This window comes from Sander lucioperca, chromosome 3 (assembly GCF_008315115.2).
Source record: "Sander lucioperca isolate FBNREF2018 chromosome 3, SLUC_FBN_1.2, whole genome shotgun sequence".
Lineage (NCBI taxonomy): Eukaryota > Metazoa > Chordata > Actinopteri > Perciformes > Percidae > Sander > Sander lucioperca.
Genome location: NC_050175.1, coordinates 41,365,725 through 41,378,096, shown reverse-complemented (window position 1 = coordinate 41,378,096; position 12,372 = coordinate 41,365,725). Strand labels below are relative to the sequence as shown.

The window sequence follows — 12,372 nt, the reverse complement described above, 5'->3', positions numbered from 1 at the left end:
TAGTTGATATAAATGTGTACAGCAAATTTTGCACTCCAATATGAGTTATCACAGTCGATGGTGAGATTGTGCATGCCTCTAAATTAATGCAATGTCCCCTTGTCACAGGTTACATACAGTATGTCAGTGAGTTGTGATATTTTTTTTTAGGGGCCGGATGAGGGCTAACTATACAGTAGCCTAGAAATCTAGACGCACCCTAGTGGCAGCAAATGTAATTTGCAGCCATCTTGATGTGGGTCTGGCTTGTCAGACTAAACTATCCAATCTTTCACAGTAAAAAAAAAGTTAAACAAAGTAAACAGCTGACCCACAGGTTGAAAACTGCTGATGCAAGTAATATAAGTAAAAGTAAATATTGGGATAAAAATGTACGAAATAATTTCACTAAAGCCTCATTTCCAAAAGCATCTTAAAGCTAACATAATCTTAGTCCCATGGAATTGCATTTCACCAGTTTTAAAAAAAAAATTGATTCAAATTGTCAAAAATAAATGTTTTGTCATTTTTAAATTCTTGCAAAATACACACTTTATACACCGGAGTGTGGTCACGTTTTTCAGAGGTGGGTAGTGAGTAACTAGGATTTAATTCAGTGCATTGTATAGGATTGGCTGCTTGTCTTTTTGGGGTCCACAAAAAATTTTCCACTACATGTTACATGTCAGAAGTAATATATTGTACATTTCCTACAACACTTACTGTATTTAACAGTTGTACTTAATAGTTTCTTTGCAAAATAAGACTTCAATTAATTATTGTATATTGTCTTAAAATATTTTTTTACACATATACAGCTATATTGGTAACTTATTGTATAGTAAGACCACAATGTAAATAGCCTAGTAACAAAAAGGCAGCGAAAAAATAGATTTTGTTTATTTAATTTAAAACATGTCAATATGAAAACATAAAAATGTAATGCAATGAATACACAACACATTTGATGATTGAATACATTTTATTGCAACTTGTTTACATAAGATACAATGAGCAAATTCAGGTGTTGCAGTGGTGTAAGGACAGAAAAATAAGTATGGATAAATAGAGAAAAGCAAAAAATAATAATAGAAGTATGCCATATAGAAATAGAAAGTATATAAGAGCAATTAATCAAAATTACAAGGCAACACATGCATGGGCAGTGTTGTACTTAAACTTAGTCCAGGAGTCTCAAGCGAAGTGACACAGTGGTGTTGTTAGTAACAGCAAAGTCAGCATGTATATGCTGACTCAGCGCTGAGTATGTGGGTTGTGCCCATGAACAATTTGCCAAATCTTCTCTGCCAATGCCAAACAGCTTATTCTGCCATTGACTCATTTGGTATTTGGTAGATTGGATGATTCTGCCTATGGCAGTTGGATCATAGGATCAAAGTGTGGAGAAGACGCGGAGAACGTATGCTGATTGCTGCACCGATAGAGTAACACCTTTTGGTGGAAGCAGTGTGATGGTGTGGGGCGGCATCTCCCTCACTGGAAAAACGAGGCTTGTCATCATTGGAGGCAATCTCAATGCAGAGAGATATAGAGATGAGATTTTGCAACCAGTGGCAATCCCATATCTCCACAGTCTGGGACCGAACTCTATCCTCCAAGATGACAACGCTCGCCCCCACAGGGCGGGGTTTATCAGAGACTACCTCCAGAATGTGGGAGTGGAGAGGATGGAATGGTCTGCCAGCAGTCCTGACCTCAACCCCATTGAACACTTGTGGGATCAGCTTGGGCATGCTGTTCGTGCCAGAGTGACCAACACAACCACGTTGACTGACATGCGACAAATGCTGGTTGCAGAATGGGATGCCATCCCACAGCAGTGTGTGACCAGGCTGGTGACCAGCGTGAGGAGGAGGTGCCAGGCTGTTGTGGCTGTGTATGGTTCTTCCACACGCTACTGAGGCTCCTGTTTGTGAAATGAATAAATTGTTAAATTGCCAATATGTCTTGTTTCTTCAAACTCCAATCATCCAATCCACCGAACACCAAACGAGTCAATGGCAGAATAAGCTGTTTGGCATTGGCAGAGAAGATTTGGCAAATTTTTCATGGGTGCAACCCACATACTCAGCGCTGCTGCTCATCCTACAAATGCATGTTCCCTACAAATGGGGAACCATTTGAAAGGGAACTAAACAGGCTTTCCAACAGTATAAGATTTATTGCCAAAAAGCATTGCTACCACAGAGAAATAATCTACCAAACACAAATTTCCTTACTTTTTGTGCTAAGTTTATGTATATATATATATATATATATATATATATATATATATATACTACATATAAGCAGGCTACAGTATATGTCAGAGTATGTAGGCTACTATAACAGCATACACCAGAATATGATTAAATAGTTATACTTACTGTACATTAAATGATAGTGTAGTAAGAGGATTTAGGCAGGGATTTTATTTTGATTTTTTTGGGGGGCTTTTCCGCCTTTCATTATTTATTTTTTGACAGGACAGGATAAAGGGGAGAGAGAGGAAGACATGCAGGAAATCGTCACAGGTCAGATTCGAACCCTAGACTTCTGCGTCCAGGCAGTATATGTGTACCTGCTCTACCCACTGACCCAACCTGGCCACTGTGCAGGAATTTTTGCTTGTAAGTGATTTTTCATTCTTACATTCATTCTTTTACTAATGTAGCTAGCTAGAGGATGTAAGAACTTGATCCACCATCTTCATATCCACCTCCCGCCGTTAGTCGTCGCTACTGGCCGCGGTGGTGATGTGTGACAGCGGGTCGAAACTATAAACTTCCTGTATGAACATCCGGTGCCTCTCTTCCACCGGTCCGAGTCAACATGGTGGGTAACACAGAGAACACTTCACCTCACCAGCCCTCACAATCCTTTTCAATCCTCAGTGTCTGTCCGTTCATCAGGCGGTTACAAGCATCACTCTGCAAACAGACGGCACAACGTTTATAAACGCTGGAATAGATGGCACTTTAGTGGCGTTGAATATGTGTAAACACGGGCTAACATGTTCGCAGGTTACTGGCAACCAAACGGTCAAAAACATAACCAAGAATATCACCTGTACACAATTCTTTATATGAAGTATCTGCCGGTTTATGTTTTTCTCTGCTTTTCAAATATCACCTGTCTTTGTCGCTGTTGTTTACAGAGGAAATCATTGCCTTCTCAACGGTCAGTGTAACCGTCGTTAGGGGACAAAAGTTTTATATGATAGTACGTTACAAAGTCAAATGTTAAAATTATTTCAGGATTGTTTACTGGAAGTAGCCTTTCAAAACCAATAGCCTGAAATCTTAATGACAGTTTGACTCAACATTTTATCTTAAAAATTGTGTATATATATATGGTGACTTGGTGGTCAGAAAAACATTATCCAAGCGCAAGGGCAGGGTACACTAAGTGTGCCTTCATTTTCTGATAAGTGATTAAATTGCTATTAATATGCATTTTTCTTAGCCTTTAAACGGATTTGAGGACACTTCCAGGCACCATTAGTACCAAAACTACAGTAAAATGCCCTCTGCAGTACAGTTGACTTCAGTACAGTGACTTCATGTGAGAAAGTTGATACATTTGGTGGTAATGCACTGCTTTTATTTCAGGCTGTTGATATTTACTTTAGATATTAGCCTACAGTTAGTGGCAAATTAAACTTTGTTAGTCTGGCTGCCAAAGAGGAAGTGATAGTGTTAGTTAATAACTACAAAACAATTGATTAGTAAGGTATTGCCAGGGACGGTATAGAGGATCTTTGGTATCGCTAAATGATTTCTGAAATACCATTCCAGCTGAAAATATTCCCAGTTTGACCAATAATGTGCAGTCCAGTGCAATAAATATCAACTAGACAACTACACATGTGACTTTCCTCCACATAATATATTCTTCTGGAATGTTTTCTTTCTGTATTTCTCTTGCCTGTGTCCAGAGCTTTGAATCTGCCCACCCAACAAATTGACAATTCTGTCTGATATCAGGCAAATATTTCTCAGTTGTATGAACACTGAAGCATCTCTTGTTTGGTTTCTCTTCAGGGGCGAGTCAGGACCAAGACAGTCAAGAAGGCCGCCAGGGTCATCATTGAGAAATACTACACACGCCTGGGCAGTGACTTCCACACCAACAAGAGGGTGTGCGAGGAGATCGCCATTATCCCCAGCAAGCCTCTGCGCAACAAAATTGCAGGGTAACTTGGTGCCATTTCAAAACTGTTTGCTGTTTATTTTGGAGTGTGCATACTGCAGAAACATGCACTCCTGCTAGCTGGTGTTCCATCAGTTGTATCGGTAACACTATATAATAACACTCATTAATAAATGGTAAACTTATGGTTAATTAAACTTTAGTCAATTGTCATTTCACTGTTTATTTTCACCGTTTGTGAGATGATGTTATAATTGATGTTATTTCATCATTAGTGTAATATAAAGTAATTAGTTCATACATTTAGATAAATAGTTAATACTTTGTCAATGGTTAAAAATAGTTTTTCTAAACCATCAACATTAAGTTCCCACTAATGCTTATAATAATTAGTGAATTAATAAGTGTTTATAAAGCATCATAAAACATTTATTTGGCCCCATGAAATCCTTTTATGGTAATCCAATAAAGAGATAATTATTGATTATTTGTGAACTGATAAATGCTTTCTAAATGTTTATAGATGCTTTACAAAGGGATTTATTAATCATCAACAAGGTATTATAATCAGTTGCAACTTTATAATAGCATCCAAATAATGTTTATTGACAGTTTACAACCTATTTCTTAAGGTTTGCAAATCATTTGGTAATTATTAACAAATATGTTAATAATATGTGCAATAACATACATTAAAGCATTAGTTATAATTAGTAAAAATATCAATAATTTCATTGTAGGGCTGCAGCTATCGATTATTTTAGTAATCGAGTAATCGGATAAGAAATACTTCTGTTTTATTGAAGAGCAATAATATACAATAGTTTGGTTTAATTTTCGGAAAAAGCAAATTCCTATTGCCTACATTTCTTACAATATCAACATATTAATAAGTGCATTTAAGTGCCATATTACATTGTTTTTAAAGAAAACATTTTCTGAAATACAATAACAACCTCAAACTAAGGCATACATTAAACATACATAAACATGACCTTAAATTGTGCAACTTAACTTTCAGAACTACAAGTTTCAACCTGAGACTGATCTGTATATAGGCCTATATGTAAATATTAGTTATACTCACCCTATTTTCATTTATATATTTGATTACAATGCTAGTAGATCAGCTGTTTCTCCGTGAAGAGAGAGAGGGAGAGAAAATGGTGCGCAACGGTCAGTTTTTCCGAAGGGATAGTCAACAAGTCAGCTCTTTAGATCAAATTGTGGTCACCTCTACGTATTTTCTTGTCTTTGTTTTTGGTAGTTGTGTTTGGTGTAGTTTCATCGTCCATACGACTCTGTAATTTACTTTTGTCGGCTCCGCTTCGTGGAATGGATGATTAAGTTAGACTCGATGTTTTCTGTTGAGATGCTGAAGCATTGACGTTATGCTATTATTGTGGTAAGCTAGTTCCATTTTGCAGTAGACACACTGTACAGAGGTTTCGTTTTAATTACGTTTGAACTGATTCCAAACTTTGGACACTTTCTGTTGTTTTCTCCAGCCTGTCTCTTCTCTTAGCCCCTCACTATTTACGCTCTTTCTTCATTTTGTAATCAGTCTTCAGGGCATGTGTCGCAAGCAGCATCAGCCCGGTGTGCGACAGTAATAATTCTCCACGCGGAAACACCGTGAGCGATACAACGTTGGTAACGTTAATTAAACGAGGTTTTTTAGTAATCAAATTATTCGAGTTACTTGAGGAATCGATTCAGCCCTATTTCATTGTTTACCACTGTTTACTACTTAACAAACGTTTAATTACCTCAATCAATTTACCATTTATTAGTGATGTTTATTATAAAGTGTTAACATTTTTATCAGTACAAGTGATTGTGTTGTTTGCAGCTTGGTTCAGCTTCTTAAGTTCACCTCTAATGGGATGGTGACATTAAGGGTTCTTCAGCAGAAGCAGCATTAAACAGGCTGTTCAGGGTCAACAGAGGAGACCACGTTGCATAATGGAACATCTGTCATTTTGGAGTACCTTTAGCAAGAGTTTATGTTGTTACTCTCATGATCTGGTTTATGGTGGACTTAAAAATATTGTCTGGTTGTCAAAGCTGTAGAGAGCAGTGGTGCTTGCCGTTGTTGCTCGATCATAGCTTAATTACCCTGAAAGATGGATTTGTCACTCTAAAGTGGCTAAAAGCTGCTGCTGTTTCAATCCTGTCTGCTCTCTGCCCAGCGGGCGGGGCTGCTGCTCAGTTCTCCCCGTGACTGAGACACACACACACACACACACACACACACACACACACACACACACACACACACACACACACACACACACACAGACAGATGGTAGATGCAGAAGAAACAGGAGATGAGACAGTAAATACGACGATGTTGAGGGCATCTATGCTCGTTATGGTAAGTGCAATAACAAATGAAAGGCCAGTTAGTACTTTATCAAACCGTAAGTGAGTGCGTGTCCCATGCCAGGATGGGAAATTAACTTTTAACAATGTGAACTTCAACCAGCCACTGACAAATATGTTTAAATTTGATTCATTCAGTAGTAAATTATTGTTTTGAGTCTTAAATCCACCAGCCACTTTCATATTATACCAGCACCTTGAGCCTTTTTGGTAAGGTTACTTGGAACACCCCGGCCCAGAGTAGTTTAATTATTTATGGAGTTTGAGAGATCATTAGAAAGTGTAAATAGTTGATCCAGACATGTCTTTAATCGTTATGAGTGTGAATGGAAACATAGTGATTGACTCCCACTTTCAGACAGCTGGTTGTTGCAGTCCTCCAGATGCATCTCTCACATTTTCCAGACATGTGTCCTCGTAGGTCAGCTGTCAAAATGTACCAATGTTCTCTTTGCTGTTGCCTGCGGAGCCTTCAGGGTTGATGTCAAAATGAAGACTCGCTGTTAATGATTGTAGTCCGGGGAAGTAAGTGCAGAGAAATGTCAAAGTGAGCCAGCAGGCAGTAAATTCACTCAGAGGACCTGACTGCTGTAGTCTCCTGCAGCTGTTCATCCAAAGTAAACATTTTACCCCACTTTTAATTAAGTTATTCTTGAAATGGATTTCTTTTTTATTGAGAAGCTACATTTAACTGTTATGTTGCTTGTCCTGAAGAAACAGAGGTGCTGGCCTCTTGGTTTAGCTTTATTACAGTTAGTGCGTTGCTGTTATTTATGTGTTTTTATTAAAGTAAGGTCAGTCGTGTGCTTTCTCAGCAGACATCGAAGGCAGAGCACTTCAGTTGAATTAATCTTAGAAAAAGTTTTGGCGGTTTTGTACTCTCAAACTGTGGCACACCACAAAGTGATGGTTATTGCTGAGTTGATTTTTTTTTTTATATTTCAATTGATTTTGCAAAATGCTGAATGAATTGGGTTGGTTATTGTGGTTACTAATAGAAAGTTATCCTATTTTATTCATTGTTTCAAGGAACGTGAGTCACAATATTTATTTATCGATTAATCTGTGTATAATGAACTTGAGAGCTGTTGCACAATAACCATTAATTATTAAAGGTCCCATGGCATGAAAATGTCACTTTGAGGTTTTTTAACATTAATATGAGTTCCCCCAGCCTGCCTACGGTCCCCCAGTGGTTAGAAATGGCGATAGGTGTAAACCGAGCCCTGGGTATCCTGCTCTGCCTTTGAGAAAATGAAAGCTCAGATGGGCCGATCTGGAATCTTCCCTTTATGATGTCATAAGGAGGAAGGTTACCTCCTCTTTCTCTGCTTTGCCCGCCCAGAGAATTTGGCCCGCCCATGAGAAAGAGAGAGACATCATGGCTTGAAAACAAGCAAAGCATGGCAGTTGGTCAAGGCCACACCCCTCCACCTTGCCCCCCCTCTCTCCTCCTAGCATTTAAAGCTACAGACACAGAAATGGCACGTCCTAAGGAAAGCTCACTGTGGGACTGGCTCTAGTGGCTGTAATTCTGCACCAAGGCTGAATTTCGGGAAAGAGACTTCAGATACAGTATTAGGAGACCACTGAGGCCTATATAAAAGCATCCAAAAAAGCAGCATGTCATAGGACCTTTAAGTTTAGTAACAATTCCCTAGTGTTTTCGATATTGCAGATTTTCATGACTGAATTGTTAGAAATGTCCAAGTAATGTGTTAAAATTGCTAATAAACTAAGTGATCGATTCATTCTATGTAACTGAAACAAAAATTGACAGTTTGTAATCCGTAACCATCTTTTACTTAAAATGTAAATGGCAATCATCAAAATTGTAATACATCAAGCAAACTCTAAATTATCAATCAGCGTCTTTTGTTGTTGACGTGTTACTTATGCTGGTAATACTCATGTGCTCCTGTTTGTCTCTCAGGTATGTGACACACCTGATGAAGCGCATTCAGCGCGGCCCAGTCAGAGGAATCTCCATCAAGCTGCAGGAGGAGGAGAGAGAGAGGAGGGACAACTACGTCCCAGAGGTCTGTTCACACGCTTGTCTTTCTCGTTTATGACTTTGTTTCATGAGACATTAAATATATCACGCACATCTTACCATTTTTATCAGTTTGATAATGAATGGTGGAACCGACAGCGAGAACCCAACACCTTTTTAACTTTCCAGTTGAATTGAACTTGTTAGAAAACACACAATTCAGACAGCTAATATGTTGTTTCTTTATCTCGTCTTTCAGATTTCTGCACTGGACCAGGAGCTCATCGAGGTGGATCCAGACACAAAGGAAATGCTCAAAATGCTGGTAAGTGTAAAACACATGTATTTTGCTGCTTTTATTAGTGACAGATAATTAGTTTTTTGTTCTAGACCTGAAAAGCTTATAACATGATTCCAGTTACATAGTTCATTTGCTCGCCCTCTCTGAAAGCAAAGCAGTACCTATTCTCATTTAAATATACAGTATATGAATTAAAGTGGCTATGTGTAACTTTCAGTTCAGTTCTAGCGGCCACTTTGGACAAAAGCGGTAGTGTTTTTACCCCACCTGCTGTCGTAAAGGTCTTTTCTTTACGGTGCTTGTATTAGCGTTACGGGGAGGTCCTACAGTTGCGATGAATGTTTTGCTCAGGCAGAAAATCATTCATTTACAATAAAAGAATAAGTTACAGATGCATCGTTGCATTTCAAGTGTTGCATATGGTAACTTAGCCTACTTTGGATGTCTCGTGAGCTAAACCGGGTATCACTGTCACTGTGTCACGAGCCAAAGCATTAAGAGTTTGTTGTAGCAACCAACGTAATAATAACTTAGATTAATATAGTGCATTTCATGAAACCCACGGACGCTTTACACAAGTAACGTTACAGGGGGACAAGGGAAAAGAAAATAGTATGTCAACACAAACACGGACTAAAAGGGTCCGCGCTAAATGGAAGGGGGGCGTAATTTAATGTTGACTACTGACGTACAACCAGATCGCACATTTTAAAGTTATTTTATGAATGAAATAGACATATTACATATTTGAGGGCAAATTCAGGGTGGGTTTTGAATCATTTCCAGTGTTAGAAAGGAATCTGTGACCCGTCAGAATGTGTTACTGTAGCGCCGTCTACCTGCCGCAAATACTGTAATTCTGATTGCGCAGGAAAAATCAAACCCGGACAGAGGTCTTACTAAAAACGATATGAAATTAGCGTTCTTTTTGCTGTTAGTCTCGTTTGCTGTTACAGCTCATTTAAGATCATTGTATGAAAAATGACAGAGCTTCAGAAAAATGAAAATGTTACATATAGTCACTTTAAGGTATGAACTAGGGGTGTGACGAGACCCTCAGCTCACGAGACGATACACGATATTGGGTTTACCGGTACAATACCTGAAATTTGGTGCCAGTACCTAACGATACCTTTTTCCTGTTCTTTCCCTCTGTAATAACAAAAAATGTATTTCAGTTGTAAAAATAATTCCTATCCAATTTACTTAGAACATTTTGGTATTTTATTTTACACACCACACAAAATAAAACCTGTCCCTACAACCTATTAAATCCTTCTAAAGTGTTACCAAAATATTTAACCATGTGATGACTAATATTCCTGTTTATTTACCTGAATAATGAATTATTTTTCTTCCTCTTGTAGGATTTCAGTGGCCTATCCAACCTTCAAGTCACTCAGCCAACTATTGGAATGAACTTCAAAACACCAAGAGGACTATAAATCATGTGTAATAATCCTCCTAATAAAGAGACATAATTATTAAAAAGGAGTGTTTTTTCTTTACTTTTTACCCAGGAAGTGAAAACAATTTCCTAAATGATACATTACAGTCGTTACATGAGCATTCCACAAAGTGGCGTCAACCAACCTTGCTCATTGTCACCTGATACGGTCAGTCTACCTGTATTACCCAATACCTTGACAGGCAGTAAGGGTCAGAGACCACAGCGAAGCAGCGTCATGAATCCCACTACATTTACTTAAACCTACATTGTGTAATTTTTTAAGGTTGATTCTTAGCAAAAAACCCTTTTGTACTTTAACAAATATGTACTCATTCATGTGTAATTACTTCTACCAACTAATAAAAGTATTCTTGTAAGTGTAGAATCTGACATTCAGAATCATTCAGAATACATAGGAGCGACTCGCTCGAATGACGGCAGCCATGTAGCACCTCCATCTTTAAAATACATTTCGCCCTCTTACACCTATTGGCACCGTGATGAATGCCAGGGCGAGATTACTCGCCAGAGAAGCGAAAAAAAGAATTAAAACGACAACGCGAGACCAAAGTTAATATTGGAGTGGCTAGAACAGCTGCGTGTAAACGATGGAGAGAGCTAATTTCGGGTTCAGCCACCGTAGGAGGAAGGGCTAGAAAGTAATATTCAGTTGGTTGTCATATACAATTTCACCGCTAGATGGGAGAAATTCTTAAACAATGTAGCTTTAAGCACGTTGAAAAGTGTTTGTGTAATTACTCGTACTGCCAGAAGGGGAAGACAGAAGTTCCGCACTAAATAAAATTGCTTTCAAATATAACTGTTTATTTGTCACAATCACTGCCCCAGCTTCCCAGATTTCTAAAACTAAATTGGAACAGAAGGTATGGCTATAATGAAAAAATGAATTTTATCATTGTTTACAGACTGACATTTAAGCACCAAATAGAAGAGCTTTGGAAAGGACAGTTTGATTTGGCAGGAAACTATGGAGCAGTGTTAAACTAATCATTTATGAAAAACATTTAGAAATGAAAATCTATTTCTTTATGTCTTTAATTATACATTGTTTAACTGTCTTTGTTTTGCCTGTGATTGCACAGCACTTGTCATTAAATTATGCATTAATAAAAAGAATATACTTAATTTATGCCAATTAAAAAAAACTATTTCCCTGTCCTTTTTTTACATTATAGGTCCATTTACTTTTTGTTTGTTCTGCCTGTATTGCAGGGTATATGTAGGATTCCTGAAGTTAGGGTTTAACACCCTTTACATACATTTTAAGATCTCATTGCATCTTAGAGTTGTAACTGGTTACTTAAGTGGCACACTTTAACTTACATTTACTATACATGGATTGTAAGATAGCACAACGAAGAGTCTTAGTTTGTGATAACTCCTTGGACCTTATTAATGCAACATGATCCAGATAGATGGGGTGGGAACAAAGCACAACAGAATGAATTTAGTGACTAACCCATGCAAGTTTTATTACAAAAAGTAATGTCAGTAATACACAAGAGCTAGAAAAACAATCTTGTTCCCTATAACACACAGTATAGTATGCCATACATTTTTTTTTTCATAAAAAAGTCATAGTATAATATGCCATAAAATAATTGTATAAAAAGTCATAGTATAGTATGCCGTAAAAAAGTCTTAGTATAGTATGCCATGAAAATGTATAGAGTAATAGTATAGTATGTTATTAAAAAGTCATAGTATAGTATGTTGAAGAAAAAGTCATTAAAAATTCATAGTAAAGGATGTCGAAAAAGTCAGAAACAAATTACTAGTACTAGTACTAAAAGAAGTCATAGTATGTCGAAAAAAAGTTGTATATTGAAAAAAGTCAGAAACAAGTATAGTATGTCCAAAAAGTCACAGTAAAGTATATTGAAAAAAATCATAAAAACTCATATGTCCAAAAAGTCAGAAACAAGTAATAGTAAAGAATGTCGAAAAAGTCATAGTATAGTATGTTGAAAAAGTCATAGTATAGTATGTTGAAAAAAGTCATAGTATAGTATGTCGGAAAAAAAGTCATAGTATAGTATGTCGAAAAACGTCATAGTAGAGTATGTCGAAAAAAGGCGGAAAAAAGAGTAT

The 12,372-nt window shown here is 37.4% G+C and overlaps 1 pseudogene; it reads left to right on the top strand.

Annotated features, from left to right (window-relative positions):
* Positions 1-2,977: 2,977 nt before the first annotated feature.
* On the top strand, positions 2,978-10,301 carry LOC116043420 (annotated as a pseudogene).
* Positions 10,302-12,372: the final 2,071 nt, after the last annotated feature.